The sequence below is a fragment of the Trachemys scripta genome, chromosome 13 (genome assembly GCF_013100865.1).
Source record: "Trachemys scripta elegans isolate TJP31775 chromosome 13, CAS_Tse_1.0, whole genome shotgun sequence".
Classification (NCBI taxonomy): Eukaryota; Metazoa; Chordata; order Testudines; family Emydidae; genus Trachemys; species Trachemys scripta.
The window spans coordinates 17,617,479-17,644,361 of NC_048310.1; the positions used below are offsets into that span (position 1 = coordinate 17,617,479).

At 38.8% G+C, this 26,883-nt stretch overlaps 1 protein-coding gene across 1 annotated transcript in view; it reads right to left on the reverse strand.

Moving 5' to 3' along the window:
- CDH11 (cadherin 11) overlaps nt 1-26,883 on the reverse strand; it is a 97,931-nt gene that overhangs the window by 25,314 nt on the left and 45,734 nt on the right. Inside the window, exon 2 of the mRNA XM_034788204.1 lies at nt 22,812-22,942. The gene's annotated coding sequence lies outside the window, so the exon portion shown is untranslated. The remainder of the gene's footprint in view (nt 1-22,811; nt 22,943-26,883) is intronic.

Here is a 26,883-nt window from a genome sequence, read left to right on the forward strand (position 1 = left end):
ATGAGATTGTCCAATACAGTGAAACTTGCACTAAGGACTATATCTCCAGTACTAACAACCTATGTTAAAGAACCACTTGGATATACCCTTGGGGCTTCCCATACAGTGTTTTTCAGCCTTTATTTAAAGAACACCTTTACTCTGTGGTGCTGGAACAATTTGTATAGTTGGGGTGCTGAGAGCCATTGAACCAAACTGTAAACCCTGAATGTGATGGAAACCAGCACCCCTAGTTCCAGCACCTATACCTGTATTAAGCAACCAACTTTTACTGTTCCTGGAATGTTTATTTTAGGTTTCTCAGTAATTCACTTTGTATCTGCTACAGAATACTAACAAAATACTAACTTAAGGCTATATTCTATTTCTCAGAGTTATATACACACACATACGACATTTGCCAATTCTCTCTCTCTCTCTCACACACACACACAAACACTGTTCTGTGTTAGTTAAGGATGCTCTATAATAATATATGTAACACAGAAAGACAAGGAACTGAAAAGGTAATGCTGCCCACACTCTACTCCTTCACCCAAAGACACACAGCTCACTATTAACAGAGCCATACCACAGAGAATGCACCCCACTTTTAGAGAATGCACCCCACTCTTAACTCTCTCCCACTAGAAATGCCACACATTCAGCATCCCCTTCCCCAAGCCCCATTTATACCCTCCCCTCACCGTACTCTTTGCACAGTTCTGTTCAAACACATACATTCAGGTTTGAGGAACAGGGTGTGCTAAACATTTGGGGCAGACACACTGTGTATTTCATATAAAACAAAGACATTGATCTTCCATTTTTAGTGTAAACCAGAAACAATCTTAACTATGACATTGCAATGGCTCCAGCCTAATATATTCAATGAGGCTTATGCATATATTTTGAGAACATAATCTGGTGCAGAAGAATTTGACTTTTCTTTCTCAGGCATATTTAATAAGACCATTTTAAAGTAATGATTTGAATTTTTTTCAATATTATTTTCTCTATGCCATATTATGGAAGAGTCGTAAAAGGATGGGAGACGGGAAAGCCAAGAACACTATTCATCCTTTAAAGGAAAACCCCACAATTTGATTCTGAAAAATGCTTTAAAATTTCAGAAATCTATGTTAGGTATAAACTGTGGATTGTATCAAGGAACAAAGGATTTAGTCAGAGCTGTCCTTTCTGAGCTTACTTATGTTTGCTGCCATTTTGCTGATAAGTGAAATTATTTTTGACACCAGAAGCAGTGGAGCCTGAAATAAGAGACTGAAAACTAGTTTTTATTCTGTTTTATTAGTGGTTTATTCATGAAAAAAAAAAAACTTCATCATGGAACGATCATTTCACTTTTTTCTCTGATAATAAAACATTCTTAGAGAAAATGGAAACAGATTATTTCTCACTTTTGTGTAGAAAAGTCAAATTGCAGGACCTATTACTTGATGATTACTGGCTAAGCGTCACTACCATTTAAGTAAATATCCATTCAACTTAGCTCAAAGTTTAGAAATGTCATCATCAATATATAGACAAATTCTTCTCCAGTTACACAGAGTTACACAGGTGTAAATCCAGAGTCACTCCAATACACTCAATGGTATGACTTTGGATTTACACCAGAGTTGAGAACTGAATTTAACCCAGCCTCTAAAGTCACCTCTGTACATGGGGATATTTTTGTCCGCATTCATCTGTTTTGGGCACAACCAAAACTCTAAATACTGTAGCTGGCTCAGCTTGATGCATAACTGCATTCACTTAACCTAAAATATGGATGTGTTTCAGGAGCAGTTTCCTATGGAGTGTCCTTTCAAATGAATGGAGCACCATGATGTGCAAGTTATAGCCAGTTATACTGGTCACGTACACTTGCTGGAAGCATGCTATTCTGAAGTGCAGCAGTTAATAGCACTGGCACATTTTTATAATAAGGCCCCAGCTCTCCAATAAGATGAATGGAGATAGTTGCCCTGTTTTGCTGCTGGTGCATTGTTTCACCTTATTTTACAGCAGGCTTAGCAAGTGAACAGTTTACATTAACAGAATTTCAAAACAAGTTTAGAAAGAAAAAAAATAAAACAACTGTATATTTGAATCCTGTTCTCCAGATCATTAATTTCAAATCATGCCACCAACAATTAAAGTAAGTAAACAACCAAATATTCCATAATACCCAAAACATCGTATAACTTAATTACATAAGAATACTGGTAATAATCAGCAAAAGCTTTATAAAAGATGCTTTAAAATAATGGAACAGACATTCAGATACATACAAGTGTTTGCTATCAGTTATTGAAGTGTGAAGCACTAGATACAAAACATTAACCACACATCCATACTTAATTTACTAATTAGGATTTAAAATGGTAATTGCCTCCAATCCTTTATTTTTAAACCTCTTTGCGAGAGGAATAGGGTTATGTATTCCTAATACAAAGGGAAGTATTGTATCTAAATGAGGCTTTTTCTAAGATCCCAATTCTGTAAACACACAATGGTATGGCAGTATGGTCTTTGCACACTAGTAAGTAAGATCCAAACCTATCTTAATAAAGAAAGTTAATAACTTTATATCAGATCCTCAGCTGGGTAAATTGACATAACACCAGTGAAGTCCATGAAGTTACTCCGATTTAAACCCGCTGAGTATTTGGTGCTTTATTTATAAAGTGCTTCCTACCAGCCAAGGTGTATGAGATGCAGCTAAACGAAGGTATAACAACAACAAATATAACTAAAAACCAAACTACAGTGGCATCTTTAAAAAGAAAGGAGACTTGCTTCCAAAACAATTAACTCAAGTCATTTCAACCATTTAAAAGTAACTTCCAGGTTGAAAACAAACAGTTTATTTCTTCAACCAGCCAATATGGAAAAACAGCTAAACAATTTATAAACCAATTATTGTCTTTTGGCCAACACTGGAGGAAAAATACCTCATCACTCCCCAAGCATGGCATGCAGATCTGGGAACTGAATTTGCAGCAGATGATTGGAATGTGGCTCTGGTTAGTGTCCAGAAAGCCACAATTTGCAACAGATTGATTCAGATGCTGTACTACATCACATGTAGATAAAACAGTTAGAATAATTCATTGTGAATTTTGCCTTTCTTCAATCAATGATTAGTTGGGAATAACTATTTTAAAATGATTATGATTATTCAACTAACTCTACAGAAAGATTGTACCATTCCGAAACTAAGGCAAACAATATGGATGGCCATCTATCCAGATTGCCCCAAATACCATATCCTAATTTTTTCACTATTGTTTGGAATTTCATAATAAACAGTTCTGATTTCAACACCATGTATTTCCCTTAGAAACTACTAGAAACCCAACCTTATTCTCCTTTTTTATACCTGAGTAGATACTGTAACAAGGTTTGGGACACAATGGATCTAAGAGGAGATAGTACATTTTAACTGCTAACAAGCAAATTCTGATATTTTTTAGAGATTGAATGCTAGTCCACCATGAACACATAGAAACAAGAATTAATCAGCTATGTCACACTGTTAAATCAGAAAATAACCCTATGTCAACAAATGAATAGCATGGTTTGCTTTTAGTTGAGATAAAACTTAAAACAATATATAACCCGTATTGCAAATATTTAACACATGGTGAAGTCTCCCTGAGCCATGGAGAGGAACACTTCTCTAAAGGGCACTTCTAACAGCATGATCACAAAAGAAAAAAGAACCAGAAAGAGTTGCAAGTACTCTACTTTGCATATGAAATTAGTTTGTCAGATGTAAAAATGCAATTAAACGTGTACCTATAAAAATGGAGGCTGGGCTTCAGCCCTTTTGAAAATGCAAATAAAAATATATACTTTATTAGAAATATCTTTAAACAAAGCTCTCTGTTGAGCCTATTAGGCACTGATCATCCTTGAGCCCTGAGTCACATTCTACCAGTGCAATGTACTCCCCTGTGTACTGCAGACCTACTCCATGGGCTGCTGCAAGGTTGGAATAGGGCCATGGTCCTTCCCCTTTTGGAGCAATATACTCCCCAGAATGCATAAACTGAGCAGTCCCTGTGCTCCCCAGAGCCCAGAATTGTAATTCTGATATGTTCTTGCAAACGGTGCTAAATGGAGAAGGGATCTATTCTTTCTTTCTCCTGATCACCCAGTTTAGGGTCTGTCCAAATGCTACCCCAATATTGCTTACATCAATACCATTCTTAAATTGAATAGCCAGTCTAAACAAATGTTAACTATATTGTAGATACTTTGAATACTACCAAACTGAAAACACTGCCCAATTTTTGCCCTCTTTTATAGCAGAGCAGTAAAATGTGTTTCAATGCAGTAAAATGTGTTATCCCAGAGTAACAAAGCACAATTTGGGTCCACCACACTAAAATGTTTTTCTTCTAAAAAGGCAGCTTTCCTCACAAAACTTCAGTTTTAAACTTTCTTGGACAAAAATTGTGCTGATTGTTTACACATGAATCACAGACAAAACTAAGGCGTCAGCAGAGATTATTTTAATGACAAAGCCAGAGTCTTGGAAGTTATGTCTAGCCAACTTTAATTTTTTTTCTATATATAACAGAAATAATCCCAATAGAGTCAAACTTACTTCCTGTGTGTACCTCTATTAAATGACTATATGTCAAAGTATTATAGACTAAACAATTCCTTTGATTTGTCTAGCCCAGAACTTCTGCATGACACACTAAACTAGTAATTGTTCCTCCGGGATACATTTGATAACGTATATTCAAGAGTACACTGTAGTGACAAAATGATGGATGATAGTATTTTGAGAAATTTTACAAGAACATTGAGTAAAAATTCACAAATTCCCAGTCTAAATGAGCTCTCTGTTTTAGTCAGAATTAGTGAAAAAGAGAAATATTCTCTCAATCCCCAGGGAGTACTTTGACAATTTTATTAGCATTGTTATAGCAGAATTTTAGTACTGTCAGATGAACAAATACATATGTTATTTCATGATTGAACAAGTATGGTATACTGCTCCAGATATCTTCTGATGAGCTTAAGGGTTTCAGTTTATAAAATCTCAAGGGTTCAACTGTAAGTCACATTGTGAGTCGTGCACAAGAACGTGAGTTACCCCTTATTGCGGGTCAGAGCACAAGCAGGAGAACTGCTGGTGGAACTGATATGACTATGCTACACCCCTTACTGCTCAGATAGGCAGGGAATGGCTGAGCACAGGTGAGGAATGGGTGGGGCCTTAATTCCACCTCCCCAAACACACCCATCAACATAGCTGAGCGGGCACACAGGGAGAAGTTGGACTCTCATCTTCTCCTGTGGCAGTGCAATTCTACACTGCCCTTAGTCAGGACTCATGACGACTCCATGGTCTAACTCAAAACATTCTGAGGCCTGGATGCCTAAGAGATAGTCTCTGTCTTTGATTCCTATAAGCACAGATGCACTCGTCAGAGGCACTCAAACTAATAGTCTCTCAGTTTAAATGGGATGTGGCTAGTGTGAGTTTGGATCTGGAAACCAAAGTGGTCAAACAGAGCCCAAATGTGTTCATCTTCAGGGAACATAATGAGTCTTTACGTTTTCTTGCAGGAGATGAGTTGAGGAATGCAGAATGGCCAGGTATATGTGGGCATGTTGGGGGGGGGGGTAATTTTATTTATACATACATACATAATCCATTCTGCATTCCTCAACTCATCTCCCTCAATAAAACATAACAACAAGTTAAGATTCATTATGTATATATCCTGGATTGGTCTGGTGTGGTCAGTTCATTTTGTGATTTTTTTTTTTGAGGGGAGGGAGAAGAGGTTGGCTTTTGTCCTCGCTAGCTCCTAGAGCTATTTTAAAAAAGCATTTTAAAGATATTTAAACAAACAAACAAACAGACACAAACACAAATCTTGAAAACTGACAGGATTATCCATTCTTACTGCAGGAAAATGAAGTTGCAAGAGGAATAGCTGTAACCAGAAAGTATCACTGCACTTCGATTGATAGGTATTCAGTTTTAATTTAAGGTTTCTTCAGCAGAAAACATATTCTGTGCTCCTGCTTTTGTCTCAGTTAAAGAAAATGTCACATAAAAGTAGCTCAATAAATCTGGTCTTGTGCTGAGAATTTTGATTAGGCAAAGTAAAATATACGGATTCAAGTAGCATAGCACAATGGCACGTTTAAATGTATTCTCTCTTTTCTACAACATAGTTGCACTGTCAGACCAACTTATGAATCCTTGTTACTTTAGGAAACCTCACAACCATGAGGTTTCCTAAAGTACCTATTGTCTCAGATAGGATAGTATTTGGGTAGCTGCCCTTTCCTGCCACTCATGGCTACCTGTCAATTTTTAATCAGAACTAGCACAGGTATGTCTACTTGTGTTGGAATTCATACTTTCTCTAAGAGTGTTTAGTCCAAAACCTCCAATATTTCATATTTATTAGTAACTGGGAGATAAAAATGTCTATGAGGACTTCAGCCCGTTCCAACTAAAGCAGTGGCAAAACTCCCATTGACTTCAATGGTTTCAGAATTAGACCATAAATGATTATTGCCTTAATCACAATATTGGGAGTCCAATCTTGCAAAGATTTATGCACTGTGAATAGTCTCATTCTCTTCAGTGAGACTACTCAGTCTGTTCTGTATTTGTACTGCATCTACACAATAGGGTCCTGTTCCTTGAGTAGGGATCCTAGATGCTTATGGTAATACAAATAGATAATAATACACAGTCTTTGCAGTCTCATAGAATATTATTCCGTATAGATTTATGCAAGGAACCTGTATTTTTAAATTATGTTTTACAGCACTGTATTGAATTACTGAGATGTTTAAAGCTAATAATCCCGAGGTTTTCCCAAAAATTACTTTTGAAATGCAGCCATTTTTCCCTTTGACAGTTTTGAGATTCAATATCAGGAAACCATAGACTAAAATATATACCAGTGGCTCTTTAGAAATAAAAATTATTCAGTAGGAAGGAGGAGAAAAAGTAAGCATCCTGACTAATGGGATGTGATATTTCTTTTCAGTATCTACCTCTGAAATCAGCACAGAAGGAAATTATTTTCCTCTGAATTTAGTTTAATTTGTAGTCATTCAAGGAGAGTGAAATTGCCAAGCACTGTACCCAATACAAGCAGTGAAAGAGACAAGACAACTTAGTACATTACGAAGTGAATGACACAGCAATAGGCCTGAGAGACTGATATTAAAAGGCTTGGGAAATGAAAAATGGTTGTAAACAGAGTTTTACATTTACTTGCTGCCCTAGGGAGATCTGCTTGAGATAAATGTGACAGAGACTGTCTGTTTTTAAGCATAAACTCTGCAGGAAAACAACTAGCATAAGAAAGGTAGTCTTATTAAAGAACTCAGTGATTGATAGAGTCATTTGAAATAATGACTACACTCTTGGAAGAGTTTATTTTAAATAATAATTGTGTACTTGTGCATCTCAGAGTAAAGTGGAAGTCTCATCATTTACTATGTGCTCAAAATCCAATATAACCATAGCTTAGGTTCACTCTAGTTTCAGTATGGTTTGCTATTATATAAGTAAGTGATAATAGATGATGCCCAGTGGGGAAAATAACCAACAACTAAAGTCAAGTTACTTCCAATTATATGTTGTGTTCAGGTTTTAAACTAGCTCTGAATATTTCTTTACTAAGCGCTTATACCAACTAAAGGCAAAATTACACCCAAATTTTTCTTGCTAGCTAATTTGATTTATGCAAAATAAAACATTGAGACAGAAAGTCAGAATCGAAGGCCAGATGAAGGATAATTCTGAATGCCTTCAAAAGCTAAATATTACAAGCAGACCCATCAAAACACACACATTATATGATTCTATAGACGTTTTCTATGATTCTACAGAAGTAATGGGCTTAAATTGCAGCAAGGGAGGTTTAGGTTGGACCTTAGGAAAAACTTCCTAACGATCAGGGTAGTTAAACACTGGAACAAATTACCTAGGGAGGTTGTGGAATCTCTGTCATTGGAGGTGTTTACAAACAGGTTAGAAAAACACCTGTCGGATGGTCTAGAGAGTCCTTCCTCAGTGCAGGGCTGACCTGTTAAGGTCCCTTCCAGTCCTACATTTCTATGATTCTGTATGCACTTTGGGGCAAACTACTTTCCTTATTTCAACCTGCTGAAATGAATAGTTTTGAGGTACCTCCACTAGTTCATGAAGTGCTAGTTGAAACTGAGCCAGCAGGTGTGCTGTTTGTAGCACTACCCTCTCTGAGAGATTCTGCCATTAGAGGACAGTTTTAACATTGCTGTGGGGAGTCCATTCAGACCATGGCAGTTAGAGAGTAGCTAGGGATGTGCTGAATCAGTGCATAGCCTGCTATTCCCCAATTAGTGCCACCCACTTTGGGTCAGCTATAGGACCCTTAGTAGAGTAGAAGCCATTGGCACCTTGCCTCCGCACCACCATCCCTCCAGGAATCTTTCTGCTGTCAGGGCTCTTGGATTACTATGGTGGAAGCATAACTCAGTGGTGAATCTAATCTAATACAATACAAATGGCTTCCCATCAAAGAGATAGCACAAACTCATCATATTACCTGCATTTACTGTTGTTTACCCTTTTGTCTTGTCTACATGGGGGAAATTCACCAGAATAGCTATTTTAGCATAATTTTGGGAGAATAATGTCACTGTGTGAACACTCTATTCCAGAATAAAAGTGACTTTATTCAGAATAAACACTCCACTTTCTGAGAGTTCAGTGAATTACTAGGAGTCCTTGTGATTCTCAGACATGTTTGCAGGAAGGACAAAGGTGAGAGCTAAAACTCTAATGAAAGGACCTGTAGCTTTTCTCAACTTTCATTGAAAGAGTACTGGAACCCAAACTTTGATTTCAAATTATGAATAGTGATTTTATACAATATGTTCTAAAGAAATATAATGTCAGAACAGAGGAGTATGTGAAGAGTCATCTCAGAAGTGTACAAAATCGAATAAGCATGGATTTAGGAATTCCTGAGTTGTAAGGTGGCTTTGCCATTGACTTGCTGGATGGCCTTTTTCAAATCACTTAGTTTCTTTATGTCTCAGTTTATCGTCTTTTAGTAGTTGGACAACTGTTTTAACTTACCTCACAAAGATACTTGTGAAATTTGTTTCTCCTCAGCTGACGAGAAAAAGCACTACAGAATTGCCAAATATAAGGTCCTACTTATAAGTTAATGAAGGCCATAAATTAAGTTTGTTCAAAAAGGTGTTTCAGGCCTTAAAGAGTATACAATGTACTCTACAGATGGTCAACTCTGCCCATTGGGATACAGAGGAAAACTGAGAAGCCTGTGTAAAAGAAGGAGCTTTAGGAGGGAGGAATTGGCTACATTTAGAAGTATATAATCACATGGCAGACATGATGTAAAAGCTTAAATATATGGAAGATTCCCCAGACACCTTTCATCAGGTCAGTGCAAGATGTTAGGGTTTATTCTGATTTTTACTTAATTTGTCAACTGGAGTGTAAGTTTCTGTACTAAAAGACATAAGGACTGTCCTTAGAACTTTATGAACATGTGAAAATCAATAGTTAATTTTTCACAGAGATAAGACTGGCTGTAGATGGGAGTATTTTGGGGACTTGCAGAATAGTACCCATACAGTCAAATATTGTGCTAACTTAACGACAATATCCAAGACAAAGGAAGCCACCAATTGTTGGAGTACCCAATGGCAAACCAAAATAGAATGGCTTGCAACTTCAATAGAAAACAGCTACATTCCACCAAACCATTTGGACTCAAAACTGTCACTCTGGCAACATTTAGATGTGTATTGATATAGTTCTTTTAACCTGGCTTGCTCAGTGTAGTCTCCACTATCACACTTCACTTCCTCAATCCTTAAAGGTCTACATTTTAGCAACATTTGCTCTGGCTGAGAAATCTGATGTGGCTCCCTTCAGAGAGTGCCTGTCCTGCTCTGACATTAACCAGAAGGACTCGGCCCACTGCCTTTTCAGTGTTCCCAGCTCTTTGGACCCTAGGCAGGCAGGAACAAAATGTGGGTCCCACTCTTGTATCCTGGAGTGCTGCCAAAAAATCCAGTTAGGTGATAGACATGTAACTATCAGAAGACAGACCAACCATCCAACCACTTGGGCCCATCAACCTGTCAATAAAATTAATATTTTTCTTATGAATCACACACTTCCAAAAAGGAAAAAATAATGAGGTATGTTTTTTTCACTGGTTCTAGTCTGACCTAATCCTATTTAATATATAATCCAGCGGGGATACTATCATATCCCACATATCACTACTGTTTGGCTACTAGTTCCTGACCACTTACAGATGATTAAATCTCTCTTATTTGATGGAAATCTAGTCCAGACCAGATCTATTTGGGGTTTTGGTTGGCAATAGTCAGGACAATGCAAGTATTCTAGAATTTCACTGTGACTATATGAGTAACATTTAAATGCCTTCAAGCTCAAATTCCTCTTGTATAAAAGCCCCAATTTACCAAGGTGATATCTCACACTCAGAGGGGCAAGATCAGAAATTATGCAGGTGAATTTGCAACAAAAGTCCATCCAATATTTCTAGTTCTTTAAAGAGACCATCATTATTTAGAGCAGGGGTCGGCAACGTTTGGCAATCTAGGGTAAGCACCCTAGTGGGCTGGGCCAGTTTATTTACCTGCTGACGCGGCAGGTTCGGCCGATCGCAGCCCCCACTGGCCGCGGTCCGCCGTCCCAGGCCAATGGGGGCAGTGGAAAGCCGTGACCAGCACATCCTTCCCCCGCGTCACTTCCTGCTGCCCCCATGGCCCGGGACAGGCCGAACCTGTCATGTCAGCAGGTAAATAAACTGGCCCGGCCCACCAGGGTGCCTACCCTGGCGAGCCGCATGCCAAACGTTGCCGACCCCTGATTTAGAGTAATTCCTGAAGCTCTAAGTCAACTAAAGTTAGACACCTTAAGGAAGTAATATTTTTGGATAAAATATTTTAGCTTTGGCCCCGATCTCAATGAATTCAAGGGTAAATCTCCTATGGTGCAGAATCATCCCTGTTGCCAACCTGGGACAGAATCTCATTTCACTAAAGCCCCTTTACACTGTCAGAGATGGGAAAAGGTGAATAAGACTACCTTACTAGTGGAATATTATTGGTTCTGAAATGACAGTAGGTAAATTGCCTTCCAGCATATGTCAGCCTACTGTCATCAAAAGAAGGACGCTTGTGATGAAGAAGCACAAAAACAATCTAACACCTGAATGGTACATCACAACACTTTATGTCATTCCAGGTTTGAGACCAGACCAGCAAGAGGTTGTGTTATGCTTGTCCTATAACCCTGGGTACCTTGAAAATACTCCGCTGCTGTAGCTCCCAGACAGTGTCTGTGTGATAAACAGGTATGGTTCAGTGCTCTGACTCCAGAAGCCTGTTTCTTACACCACAGCCACATCCTGAATTGGCTCCCTACTTGTTACACCACAGCCCCACTACTGATTTCCCCAAAACAGTCTGCCCTAAAGTGTCCAGCCCTCTCCTGGATCACTCAGAAATAATAAGGTCCGTTTGTGCCTTTAAAGAGTCAATACCCAACAGCTTACCACATTAACTGGAGTCAAGAATTACTTCAATTCAAACACAGGACTGGCTTGGTTTAGATTAAACATAAAACATGTTTATTAACAACATCTTAAGGGATGCCAACAAAAGTAATAAACATAGAGATGATTACAAGGAAATAAAAGTGAAAACACAAATCTAAACGTCTAAAACTTAATCTGGCAAGGTACAGTCTTTGGTTAAGATGGCTTCTCTCACCAATTATTCTTTGTCCAGTATAGCTGACTGTGTCTCAGTCAGGACTTTCCACAGAAGTATGAGGAGCATGTTTCCCTTTTCATTGTACGTAAAAGATAAAGAGGAGTCTCTCTCTGTTCCATATATTCCAAAGAATTCCCAAAGAAACATCAAAGTTAGGAAGGCCTCCTGGGGATTCAGTCTCCTGTCTCTCTGTAGCATGCAGAAGCCAAGTTTCTTCTCTGTCTCTTGAGTTCAAGCTCAAGACAACCACCACTGGTTTGCTTGAAAACTTTGTTTATGGCTAATATGTAAATCGAGGTAAACCCAAATTCCTTTGTCTAGGACAGACTTGTTTATCACCTTTACTGACGCTTGGCTGTCTTCTTAAACATGTTCGAGGAACATCATACAGAGGGATTTTATAACTTCACAAATAAGGATTAACACATGTATTTTACAATGATATTAATGACTAATGTGTTATTAGTTTTCAAATGAAATCTTACAAGGCATATTTTGCACAAACATCATTGCAGTAGTGCATGGGGTATGAACACAGAGGCTGCTTAAGATCACAACCTCCTTCCACCAAGCCTACAGTCTCTTCTTTGTGCAATCACTGTGCTGCTGGGAATCAAATGGCTAAGGAAGGGATACAGTGTAGGCCAGTAGTGGGCAACCTGCGGCCCACGGGCCACATGCGGCCATCAGGGTAATCTGCTGGCAGACTGCGAGATAGTGTTTACATTGACCATCTGCAAGCATGGCCACCTGCAGCTCCCAGTGGTCACAGTTCACCATTCCCGGCCAAAGGGAGCTGCGGGAAGGCAAACCGCGGCCACCGGGAGCTACGGGTGGCTGTGCCTGCGGATGGTCAATGTAAACACTGTCTCGCAACCCACCAGTGGATTACCCTGGTCGCAGGTTGCCTACCACTGGTGTAGGCAGTATGAAAGAAAAATCCTCAGATCCAGCCTAAGACCATGGGAGCATCTGCGTGACTAGTTGGCCACATTTCTTGCTTGACAGCAAAGTCTTTTGGAGTGGGCACTGACTCGAAAATGTCACATGGAGTTATTAAGGCAGTTTTCCCATCCCAGGGATTTTCCTTTGGAAAGTGGTGGTGATAAGTTTTTCACCTTGAATTATAAATGGATAAGTGAGCTCAGAATTAGCCCAAAGAGGAGAAATTTATATTTTAGAACAAGCAAGAATTTTATCCCATAGTTTCTATGTAGCTAAGATATTCATTTATATTTATACATTCACATTTCCCAAACTATATATGCATATATTAGATATACAAGGTATAACTTCTTCTTCAGGTAGGAGCTCTGTGTAGCTCAAAAGCCTGTATCTTGCATTACAAGATAAAAGATATTATCTCACCTATCTAGCTAAAATATACAGATTTATACAGCTATATAACTTCACACTTCACCTGGACTGGTCTCTTGCAACATGTGTTAACTCCTTATCTGTTCCAACTTGTATTTAGCTATAAACCCTTGTACCTTTCCCAGACCTGAAGAAGAGCTCTGTGCAAGCTCAAAAGCTTGTCTCTTTCACCACCAGAAGTTGTGCCCCCCCCCCCCCAAAAAAAAAAGATAAAAAGATTTCCTCACCCATCTTATCTTTTTAATAGCCAGGGACCAACATGGCTGCAACATCACTACTATCTATATTTTAGATAGACTTAATATACACATACGTATATGCACCTCATACAACCTTCTTTATCTAGAGCTATATAGACCAAGATATTGTTTTCATCCTGTAAAACAAATTGACTCAAATGCATGATGTTGGAACAATGAGGATGCACAAATAAGTGTTCACTTGCCCACCCATTAAGCAGAGTTTAATTAAACAGTGTAAAAATTAATTGTTTTTCCACCAGCAAATTATGAAATCTTGTTAAAATTTCACAGCTTACAGTTTTATATCTTAGAGATACAATAGTAATTCTATGTCATCAGAACAAACGACATTGCTGTAGACTGTCCACAATCTCATGTACTTTAGAGAAAGCAGATTCTGTATCTGAACGCAATAAGTGAATGTGAAGGATGCAAATAAAGGGAATAGTATATCTTATATTTATGCTTTTGATGTTTTCTCATTTACCCAGATTCTGAAACCCACTGTCTTCAATGGGACTCCTCATAGAATTCTATTCATGAGTAAGTTTATCAGAGTCTGTCTCCTCAGTGACTTTATTTCCCCGCAAAGCAATACATTGAAATATTTTAATGAAGTAATTGTTAGTAAAATGACCCACACTGCAGGTTCATAACAATGATACATGCTAATTCTGCGGTAAAGAATCTTTCTTAGGGCCCAGTTCTGCAGCCCCTCAACATTTAAATGAGAGTTTAACCTGAGTAAGAAACAGGCCACCAAAGAGCCACATATGAAGATATTCTAACAGCATTAGGCATTTTCTACACTTTTTTTAATACAGTGTTAAAAGAAATATTAATTGTTCTATTCTCTACTGATAAGTTTCTCTAATAAAATATTTTTGTATTTCTTCTACATTTCTTAAACAGCCGTCCATCTTTTAAATAACTATAACTTGCTAAAGGGATATAATGGAATAAGAGAGGGACTCAGCAGCTAAAGTAAAGTCCATTGCAGGCCCCTTGAATTCTGTATTGTTTTGTTTATGCTGCAAGAATGCAGCAGAGCATCACTAACTGCTGGGCTATTGGCTATGCAGTGATAGAGCCTAACAAAGACTCTGTTGTGCTATGCTTGGAACAATTTGTGCATTGTGATTCATCAAAAGAAAGGCAGCTTCCTGGGATAGTGTGTTTCTCTCCTGCGGTTTTAGGTAGGAGAGAAGGGAGCAGTAGCCCCTGTGAAAATTTAAATAAAACAAGTAGCAAGATTTGCAGTTAGCATCTAACCCCTGAACGTGGAAACCAACAAAAGAACAGTCTGCCCCAAATGAGATTATTTCCACAACATTAACAAACTGACAAATATAGTGATTTTTTCCAAGTTAATTCAGTTCTAGTAATCTTAGGTGACATCTGTAACTATAGTAGGCAAAACTCAGAGAGAAGAGTAACTTTTTAACTTTTTTTTAAGCTGGCAGTATATCTATGTTTGGTTCACTATAACCCCAAACAACTTATACAATTAATAGATAATAAGCATAATTATAGTAAAGGTTGATCTTATCCCATTCAAACAAGTCAGGTTGGCTAGGAGGCCTCTCAGACTGAGTAATCCTTCTTGTTGGAGCCTGTGCGCCGTCATGGTACCAGACACAAGAGAGGAGAAGCAGAAATACATGGCTTTCCACCAGAAAGCATTTGTCTCCAGTATCAGAGAGTGGGGTTACAAATGATCTCTTCTGATAATTACGTTGTCTTTGTAAGGGTGGGGGTGGCAGTGGTTCCAGCCAATACTCATGGCAGAGCCCACCAGCCATCTGCCCCACACAGAAGGCACACACCATCTCATGGATAATTTGTTAATCTCACTTAGCAACCTTTTATAGATTACATATTCCTATATTTCATTTTCAACACAAATGAGGCTCGATTTCTTGGGCCCTTCCAAAATCCAACTGTCTTCAGTAGAAGATTATGTCTCTTAACCTAAAATGACAGTCAATGTATCATAGAATCTATATTGTGTGAAATTTCCTTTGAAAATGGAGTTCATAGCATTGCTGTAACAACACTCGTACATTCCTATTGCAATATGTTTCTACTGCACTGGCCAATGAGTGAGGGGATGGAGCCATGACTGTGCCTATTCCCTTCTCACTTGCTCTGGGTATTCGCAGGAGATCATCCAATTAACAGTTTAGCTCTTCTTGGTTAATATATTCTCTTCCAACATATATTATGTTTATTATTGTGTTTTCAAAGTTTAATGAAATATGTAATTTCTATTATGGTAAAAGCTACATACTAGTCTTTTGGAGAAGTTTCAAAATACTACTTTTATGGACCTTTCAGGTATCTCAGACATACAGCTTTTTCTTGCAAAGGACTAGACAGACAGGCTTTGCCTAAAACCTTGGAACAAACCTCCATTTATGAGCCAGGGGAATCATTTTTATCCCACTACATGCATTCAGTGGGCTGCCACAGGCCAGTCATCATCTGTTATTGTTTCCCTGCAACCCTTGTGCTATTAATTTTTCTTTTTAATGAACTGTCCAGTCTAGTTTAGCTATGGGAACTATGATGGAGTTGCAGTATAAATGGTTTATGTCGTGCCTTTGTCAAAAACCTTTTCCCTACAGCACTAGAATATAATTGAAAAGCCGTTTCAAAATAAAATAGCTGAATGGTTGCAAATGCAGGTTGTCAAGAATCAACTGGGAAAATCCTATTTCAGAAATGCATTCTATTAGATTTTACCAATCCCTGATCTGAGTGATTTACAAATTAGTAAAACTGCAAAAATCACTAGATTTGTAAGTTCTATTAGTGTGTATTTCTGAAAGATTCCTGAATATATTTTAAAGAAGTTGTTCTTTAAACTATAACTAACAATGCAATAATTGGTCTTGGTAAATGTCTCAAGTGAATTAAATGTACATGCTGTACAGTGTGTAGTGTTCTTTCTAATATGCAGCAAAGCTCCATGCTTGAGGCAGCAAATTAGCTTCTAGGAGCAATTCAAGGTATTGTTTATTATCTATGAAGCCCTAAATGGCTGAGGATATGGCAGACTCTGAGAAATCATCCATCTCTATGCCCTATGAGCAGTTATGATTGGATGGGACATATTTCTGCTGAGAGTCCCTGGGACTGAGCTTTTGGGGACTAAGTGCAATCTTGGTGATAAGGAGGGGCTACTCTATGCTTTAGAAATCACTTCTAGCAGTCTCTTAGATCACATGACTTCCTCCCTTTAGGACATGGTGCAAGATACATAGCTTTCATTTCATTTTTCTTTGATCATATTTTTCTAGTTCAGGGATGGCTTGGAGCAGTATTTCTTTATTATCTAGTCTTGGGTAATATTAATAGTATCAGTATATCATGCATGTGTTTCACTATATAATGACATCATTTATTTCTTGAAACTATCCATTGTGGAAATCTGAAAGGGACCATTATGGAGACATTAGTTTGCCAATAGTAAAGACTGAAGCTAGCTTTTTCTAATAAGCTATGTAATGAAATAAGTAGGCTTGGTTGAAAATTTTCCATAGAAACATTTTTGACAGAAAATTTGATTTTTGATTAAACAAGGTTTGGGGTTTTTTTTATAAAAAGTGTTTGCTTTCAGTACACATTTTGATTTTTTTGTCAAAAATAAAATAAATGCCCCAAAAAGAGTTTTGTTTTTTTTCTGTCTGAAAAACAAATATTTTGACTTGGATATGCTGCTGTGCAGCCTGATGGGCAGTATAGTTTAGTTGCCCCATGTCCCCATCCTTCTTGAGGGGTCAGGCTCCTTACCTGGACTTCATTTCCTATGAAGCATTGTGGGTTCCCTCTTTGACTCAGCCACCGCAATGCATCATGGTAGTCCTATGCTTGCAGTGCATAATGGGAGATGATGTCCAATCAGGGATCCCAGCCCAGAAGAGACTGGGAACATGACACATGCAACACTATAACTCACAGAAGGCACTGCAGCTGCTCAGGCAGATGTAGAGATCAGTTTTGAAATGACTTGAAACAAAATGTTTAGTTTCTGGTCAACGTGACCTGAAATTAAATATTTTGATTTAATTTTTTCAACAGAAAATCTAAAAATGTGGGGGGAAATCAACATTTCACTATGGAAAATATCAATTTAACAGAAATAACATTTTCCATCAAAAAAAAAAAAAAACATTCACAGAAAAATCTCACCCAGCTCTACCAGGAGTTAACATGATTTGTGAGAAACAGTGTAATGTGAACATATTTTCTTCTCACCATGTTTTTCATGGTTTTGCTACACATAGAAAAAATATGCTACTGATATTTTCTTTCATAATGTTTCGAACAAGATAAATAAATTGTCCCACATCCCTTTTAGCTGTATTTCCAAAGACGTTACTTTAGCCCAAGCAATGCCTGATGTCAGTGTTTACACATTTAGACCCCAACTTGTCAAACTATGCATGCACATTGGAATTAGCATAAACTAATTCATGCTTTTGAAAAACTGGCCAATTTACATATGTGTTGAACAGGGGAATGGGGGGAGTGTTAGGATCAGCATTCATATCACACTCCCAGTCAATACCAAGACCAGCGGATGAAATTTGGTGATGAATGCTGATCATGTGCCACCTGAGGCATGTTGCGCATATGCTAAGAAGCATGTGAGCAGTTCCAATGAAGTCAACTGGACTATTTGCATGACTTACGTTACTAATGTCCTGCAATGTTTTGTTGAATCATACCCTTAATATACAACTGAAATCACCTAATTCTGCCTAAATGACAAGTGTTTATTTATGTAATTGAGATTTTCTTTATATACTGAATATAGAAGACTACATTTGGACAGTGTGAATATGTGCTGGACACATATTAATGGACATGTTTTTGCCTTTGTGTTACAGGGTTCTGTAGACTCTTACTTAAATACTCCAAACATGGCAGCCCAGAATATTGAACTAGACTCCCTTAATGTGACCTGTCTGGTTTTACGATTAAGCTAGATAAGTTTATGGAGGGAATGGTTTAATGGGATAACATGATTCTAGTCAAATGAACAGCGTGCCATCGCTGCTAAATAGTATCAATATTCTATGAGGGTCTGGCTGGAGAATCTTGCCTACATGCTCGGGGTTCTACTGATCGCCATATTTGGGGTCGGGAAGGAATTTTCCTCCAGGGTAGATTGGCAGAGGCCCTGGAGGTTTTTCGCCTTCCTCCGCAGCATGGGGCGGGGGTTGCTAGCTGGAGGATTCTCTGCTACTTGAAGTCTCTAAACCACAGGATTTGGGGACTTCAACAGCAGAGTCAAGGGAAAGGGGTTGGGACGGCTTTGTGGCCCGCATCATGCGGGAAGTCAGACTAGATGATCATAATGGTCCCTTCTGACCTTAAAGTCTATGAGTCTATGAGTCTATGACTGTGGAAAGGCTGTTTTAACTGACTGATGAGAATTCATAAACAAAGGTTTATGAAAACTATGTAAATTACTGTTACATTAAAAAACAGAAGGGTAAACATGGGGTTTTTGTGTGTATAATGTGAAGCAGATTGTGAGAGGCACAGTGCATTATGTATGAATATATTAGTCTACATTCAAATTTGCTAACACTTATGAGAGGATGAACATTTTAAATATCTGAAATCTGGCCTTTTTACCACGTGGCATTTGTACAAAAAAGATGTGAAACTATTTCTTGACAAGATCATATGTTTGGGACCCTCTGTCACAGTCTACGGTTTACAATACATATGAGCACTAAAAAGATGTATTATGACCTGCCTGCTTTATATTATAACAGTGAATTCATAAATATAGTGGGGGTACTGAATTTTTTTCTATCAGTTTGAGAGATACTATTGGTTTTACCAATATTCTTCATTTGGGGCATGAAAGAATCCCAGTGAATTCAGCGAGCTCAGGTTAGGGCCTTTAATTTCAGGAAATGATTCTCAAACTAATTTAATCTTCCCTTCAAAAGGAAAGGAACATTTCAAGTGTGTCCACTGCTTTCTCCCCTTGAAATGTGAGTGCATAATTCCAATTAATGACATGCAAAAATGAACGGGAAAATCTATATACCAGGGGTCGGCAACGTTTGGCACGCGGCTCGCCAGGGTAAGCACCCTAGCGGGTCGGGATAGTTTATTTACCTACTGATGTGGTAGGTTTCGCTGATCGCGGCCCCCACTCGCCGCAGTTCACCGTCTTGGGCCAATGGGGGAGGCGGGAAGCCGCGGCCAGCACGTCCCTTGCCCACACTGCTTCCCGCCACCTCCATTGGCCCGGGACAGCGAACTGCGGTGAGTGGGGGCCGCGATCAGCCAAACCTATTGTGTCAGCAGGTAAATAAACTGGCCCAGCCTGCCAGGGTGCTTACCCTGGCGAGCCGCGTGCCAAACGTTGCCAACCCCTGCTATAGACAATAGACCCAAACTTAGCAACACCAATGGCAACGAGTCAGGACTCTGGAAGAGGCATCTAAATTACACACAGATTTACATAACCACAAGATACGTGCCTAGCCATAATGAATGTGGCACAGAAGACGCTACAGTTTCTCAATGCGTGCAGAGGAGTCCACTATACTAGAAAAATACTCCAGTGCCATGTATGATGGCTTTAGGGCAGCTTTCTGATGGAAGACTGACACAAAACTGCCCTAAGAAATCAGATAATTTGGTACAAGATATAGACATACAGTAGAATCCCATTTATCTGACCCTCCATTATCTGGCTCTGTGTCTTAACCGAACAACCAATATACACAGGTCCAAAAGCAGGTGATCTCGCCTGTGGCCACTAGACAGCGCTGCAGTCCCATTCTCTGGACTATCTGAATTTTTGTTTATCCAATCTGTCCCCGGTCCCAATTAGATTGGATAAGTGGGATTCCGTAGTATATAAAATGATGACATAAACATAATGAGACTCCTTACCTCACAATAGAGTTGTGAAGATTAATTAGTTCATTTTTGTATGGTTTTTGGAATATGCTGAGCCCTGGGCAGCTCTTACCACTGCCTGGCTTTGGCTTCTGGTCTGCCTAGGGGCTGGGCCTCAGGGGGAAGAGGAGGAGCAGGGAGCAGGGCCTCCTGCATATGTCCTGATTTTGCATTTTTAAAAGGTGGTCACCCTAGCTGATTTGCAGAGCAGAAGAGGAAAGCCAGTCCTCAGGCAGAGTAGGCCAGGTCTGGGAATACACTGATTACAGCTCCAGTTTGCTGCTTTGTTTCAATGATCATAATTGTACATGCATATTTTACCTTGATTACTCTTGACGATTTAGATACTGAAACAGAAAATGTGCATTTGTGAATAGACACAGCAGGAGCGAAATTATTTAAGAAAAAAATCCTCCAAAATGAAACAGAGAATTTAAGAACTATCTGGACACACAGGTTTACATGACAATCAACAAAAGCTGTGTTTGTTCATTCTCTTTGCAGCTCCCTTTACAGAGAGACAATGCAAATACCTTACAGTGGACATCCTAAAATCACTGTGCAGGAAGTCTTACAGAAATGATTACATCTCTAACTTCCCCTAACTCTGAAATGGAAAAGCACTTAGCAAAACCAATGGGGCAGCTTTCAGTGTAAGATATTGCTTAATTTGAGTTAATTTAGATTTGGGCCCCACATTCGCAGTTTTAAGTTTCTTCTTTACTTTTCCTAAGCACATGTAGTTGGCGTTTTGTCCCCATCCAAGATTGTCATTAAAATACAATCTGCTTGTGAGTGTAGCTCTGAGCCAAGAATGAAAAGAGCAGGAGTAGGCCTAGACTCGTCTAAGAAGCCAGAAATGAGAAGGGGTGCCAAATTGAAAAGAAAGCAGATTAGGCTTTATTCAGAACCTTAGTGATGTGAACACTAAAGTTCAGCTACTGGCGTAAATGTGCATAGAGAGCCCAATCTGCCTTCCCATTAAATCAGTGGCCTAACTCCCACTGATGGAGCAGATTCGGGTCTGTAATTAAGACAAGGTGTGGGGGTGGGTTGTTTATTTGGTGGTGTTGTTTTTGCATGCATGCAAATCATGCGGCCCTTACTCAGGCTAAACTCTAACTTTACTGGGAATTTTGCCTGACCAAGGACTGAATCTGGATGGCAACATTTGGCCATTGAGTTTTAATAAATAACAAAATAAGAAGCACTGCTAGACACAAATATATGGAACAGCTTCTTCTTAGTTTGAATGTGAAGAGGCCTATAGATTTCCTAAAGAAATTAAGTGGAGTGGTGTCAGTTTAACGGTTGAAACCATTCTATTGCAACTGGATACTAATTGCTGCAGTCTACACCTTAACGACTCAGCGAATGTTGGACAGGCACATCCATGTAGCTGTTCATAAGGATGTTGTAGTGTTTTGCCCATTTGGCTGCCAGAAATGAGATCATCATCATTCAAGGACATTTCCACAGAAATGAAGCATCTGTCAAGCCGGACTTTAGTGTACTGAATATAAAAAGATGTAAATGAATCAGATAGCTTCAGAGCTTTAATGTCACAGTCTTGTAGACTTTTTATAAACATCGCAATTCAAAAGCGATCTTACATCTGATGCTGCTATAAATGACACTACTTATCTATTATTTATTACAGATTTGATAATTGATCCATTACAGAAGATAGTGGATATTTCTGTCTAAGAATTCTCACCTCTGAGGAATCCCTTGTTTCATTGGTAAATCAGAAAAGCACAGAATGTGAGAGGTTAAAGGCTGATAATAAAATTATGGAGGAAGAATAATAGAACCATTGTTTGGAGTCTGAGGTTTACCCCTATCACCGTCTCCACATTTTCAGCAGCATTTTTCAGTTAAGCCTCACAGTGAACAACAAAACCTTTTGCAGCACAAGTATGAATGGCTGTTTCAAGATTAGTGACATTACATGAAATGGTACAGGTGAAAAATAAATACAAAAGTTGCTCATCCATGCAGACTTAGAAAAACAGCAACACAGAGCCCATTTTTGGATTAATGTAATATGGTTACTCTAATTGTTTTGGAAAATTCTTGACTACAGCTTACCATCACTCCAACCCCTTCATGCTAAATTCCTTTTTGTGTGTCCTTAATAAGAGCTATGATGTTATAAATGTAAATGAGCATGATCTGAATAGTGCAGCTTGTCAAACAGTGTGTTACAGGATAGTCACAGCAAGATGCTCAATGTCCTAAGGCACCAGCTCTCTGAGTGGCACTGAAGACCAGTGGACCCACCCTATGAAAACTCTGAGAAAATCTGGCAACAAATTGGCTTAAACAAGAGGTTACTAATCGTTGACATGCCACAGTGTATATATGGCATGTCATATAGAGCAACAAAAAGAGAGCAACATATACCTAAATTGTCAATTATAAGCTCATGAAGTCAGACATCTTACTCACCTTTACCCACTGGAAACTTGTTGCCAATTTATGTAACATATTCCACCCATTTGAATGGCCACTTAATGAGTCCGTGTTGACAATGCAGATTTAAATTTTGTGTTGCCACTTATCCGATATTTCAGCTCTTGCTGTAAAGAATGAAAAGTTCATTTGAAATCAAAAGCAACATTACAGTCACAATAGCAGGGAAAACAAACAAGCAAACAAAAAACGCTAACTTTTAAGTTACCCCAACAACCCAATGGGATTTTGGAGACAGAAAAATATCTATAGGCCGGGATAGAATTTACAAGTAACTTTTACTCATATAGACCTATTATTGGAAGACTGTTCCCATAATTAAAGTGCTGGAGGCCATGTCAATATCCCTTCACATCTTTCTCTCTACCTCCTAGACAAATAGAATCTCATGAAATAAAATATGCTCTGGGAACATTATCCAGAGCAAGAGACACTTGTAGGGGAGAAATAAACAACAACCCAGCTACAGTCACATGTCAGGTATCATCAGCCAAACAAGATGTGCTTCCAGCATTTCTACGTGCTCTAAGACATATTACAAATCAGATAGCTTAGTATCATGACAGAATAAGGAAAAGAGGAAACTGCCTCTAGAGTAGTGGAACTATATACTCATGATAAGAGTTACAGTTATATTGGGAATATGAAAATTGGCAGGGAGTGGCTCTCCTGTTTTGCAGGTTTATGGAGCACATCTTTCCTTGGGTCAGTGGTCATGGGAGGTTCCTTCATACAACAAGAAAATTAACTTTATTTTCAGGCCTATAAACCATATTATTTTATAATGTGTACATTGCAAAATGTGTATTTTGTTTCTACTAAATTTCCAAGCCTACAGGTTGTCTTCTTGATGCTGTTATATACTTAGGCTGGGCAGAATTCCACTTTTTTAAAATAAATTTGACAGAATATTTTGATGTTTATTTTAAACATTTATTTATTTATTTAAATTTTCACAGTTGTGGGAAACTATGGGAAGGTCAGACCTTAATTATGTAATGACAGCAGACATTGAGATTCAAAAAGTTTTATAACTTAAAACACAAATTATGAACATCGCATGTCAAAATATATAAAGTAAATATCCTTAAATGAAAGTAAGTTCTTAAGCTGCATTCTTCCTTCTTTGTCTATCTTTATATTCTGATTATTATTGAAGGAAATACTTTTTTCGCTGGTTTATGTGTGTGTACTTTGAAATTGACATTTACCAACATTTACCAATAAAAATTAATTCTCCCAAGCCTATACACACACACACACACACACACACACACACACGTAGATGGAAGTATAGCCTGGTATTTAAAACCAGTTATTTTCAGCTACTTCCCTTCCCACTTTACAGTTTACATTTATAAGGAACAATAATCTCAAGGTGAAGGAAGGCACAAGTATTCCTGTTCTAACACTTAAAAACTAAATAGGGGCAATAAAAGTAGCTGGGAATTAAAAAACAAAGCCAAAACAGGTGTTTACAGACCTAAGCCATTCTAAAGGTGCTATAAAATTTATTCACAACAGACACAAACAGTCTCAGGCACCTAAAAGAGCTCCTCAGGCTTTTTAGCTGAATAATTGAAGGATTCCACAATGTTCGCCTTTTTTTTTTTCCTCTTGGAAGGAGATACATCAGCCTTCTCCTAAGGGCACTCATCACACACAGTTTTTTCCTAACATTTCTTCTACTCCTTGGAGAGTTAAAATGCACCTCCCGAACTCAGTGAGCACAGCTTATGGTGTCTGTCTCTATACTCAGAGGTTTCACCCATTCATTCTAAAGTCCAATGCACAATTGGACTGGACTTTTGGGCCCATTAAGCTGGTTACAATAAACAGAATTAAAATTGGGATTTGTGTTCCTGAAAATATATCTGTAGGTCACCTTTCGAGCAGCCAGCTGGAACTTTCTTGCATTGTGGTGTTTATGTTGAAGTAGACACAATTTAATATTAAATGCAGTCATTGTTATGATGCTTAATTTGTATGCACTCTGGAAAATTTCTCAGATTAGACCCCATATCTTTCACATTACATGATTAAACTAACCAAGATGACGGAGGATGACTACATTAGTTTACAATGGAGAGCTACTCGTCCAAGAAATCTCAACATCCCTCAATAGAATCTGCCCTCAACAGAATATGAATGCTGCCTTTTTATCCAGCAAGCACCTATAGTCTGATTCAGCAGTATTCTGGATATTTATGGCTGTGTGTATACACATATTAACTGATATCTGCAGTATGCTACTTACCATCTGCCCGGAGCAGGAGAGAATAGCAGAGGTACCTTCCTCAAGTTTTCAATAAAATACCATACAATTCTAAACCTGTTTTGAATGTTTTTAAATATCTTGCTTACCTCTTTCAGTAAAATCCACATTAAAATGATCAAAGCCTCATGACAGCACTTTACAATTATTAAATATTAAACTAGTACTAAAGTAGGGCTCCATCTTTCAAAGGGATCCAACCAGGGCTTCCTTACACTCATGCAGAATCCCACTGAAGTCAGTGGGACTCCACCAGGAGCGGCGCCAGGGTTTTTGGTGCCCTAGACGGGGGGTCCTTCCGCGCTCCCAGTCGTCGTCAGCAATTCTGCGGTGGAGGAGTCCTTCTGCGCTCCTGGTCTTCGGGGCACTTCGGCGGCAGGTCCGGGAGCGAGTGAAGGACCCGCCGCAGAATTGCTGCCGAAGACCCAGAGTGCGGAAGGATCCCCCGCTGCCAAATTGCCGCTGAGGGCGGCAAAATGCAGCCCCCCAAATCCTGGTTCCCTAGGCAACCGCCTAGGTCACCTAACTGGAAGCACCGGCCCTAGACTCCACACACGTATCAATGTCCAACCACACAGACAGGTTGGTTGCATCATCATCATCATGTTCCTATTACGCTAGGGCCTTAAACAGGAGTTAGATAAAATACCCACATTACAGAGAATGAGCACATGATTATTAATCTATTACCTAGTGACTATTACTAAGAGATGATCAAAGGGTGCTGCATCTTCTATTCTCAGAGCTTCTGTTATGCAGTTGATAATAATTATTAAGTATTTCAGTGTGAGATAATACCAGTGCAAGCTGACTGTAATCAATGGGATAGCATAGATATAATGCGGGGAGTAGAATGACCCTGTGTGTCCCCAACAAACTGAATTACTCAGAAGAAAACCAGGTTCCCATTTCTACAAGAATACAATTTTCTGCTTCTATGGTTCAAACCTTTTCTTTCCTTGTCTTTACAGACTTCAGTTTGCTAAACATTTAAATAATAAAATAAGTGTAATATAATTGTGATCCATTCATAGAGGTTTCTCTTTTTTGTAAAGCAGCTGAAATATTTTGTGTAGAGGACTCAGCATTAAAACTAAATGAAATGAATTGCTCACCTGCTGTTTTTTCCTGTGAATATTTATATTTGTGGTGAAATGAATACATTGGCTCAGGGGCTGCATTTTACCCTAGCATTTTTGCACTGCTGAGGAAGATGGCCTCTGTGCTCTCCAGACCTGGCTGGCTAAATGCTGGGCCAGTCTCCTGACATACCTCAAAGAAGCCTAAACGTTTATCTAAATTACACTAGCTGCTAATGGCCCACGGTGGTGATAGGGCAGTCAGGGATCCATGGAGTTTAGCCTTATGTGCCAGCAGTATGGAAGCAGATGAGGGGGAAGGCAGCAGGGTCCCTCTATAATGAAGTAAGTCTTTGTGCCTCACTATTCTGGCTATAAGTCCAGAATATGCAGCAAAGACCAGGCACACCACATCCCAGGTTCTGGGCAATTGTATTCCATCCACAGAGTAGCCAGACTGTATTCGCAACCAGTAAGAGTTTTGCCAATATTGTACTTGAATGAGTATTTCAAATGTAGTGCATTTACATGGGGATTCCTTGTGATTATTAAAGGAGCCCATGCAAGTCTGCCAAGGGCCCAGCTCTGCAAGGAGTTGAACACTTTCCTGGAGATGCAGAGAGCCCTTAACTCTGAATGGTCAGCAGCTCATAGGATCAGGCCCTAAGTATGCTGTACTATTCAAAAGATATGT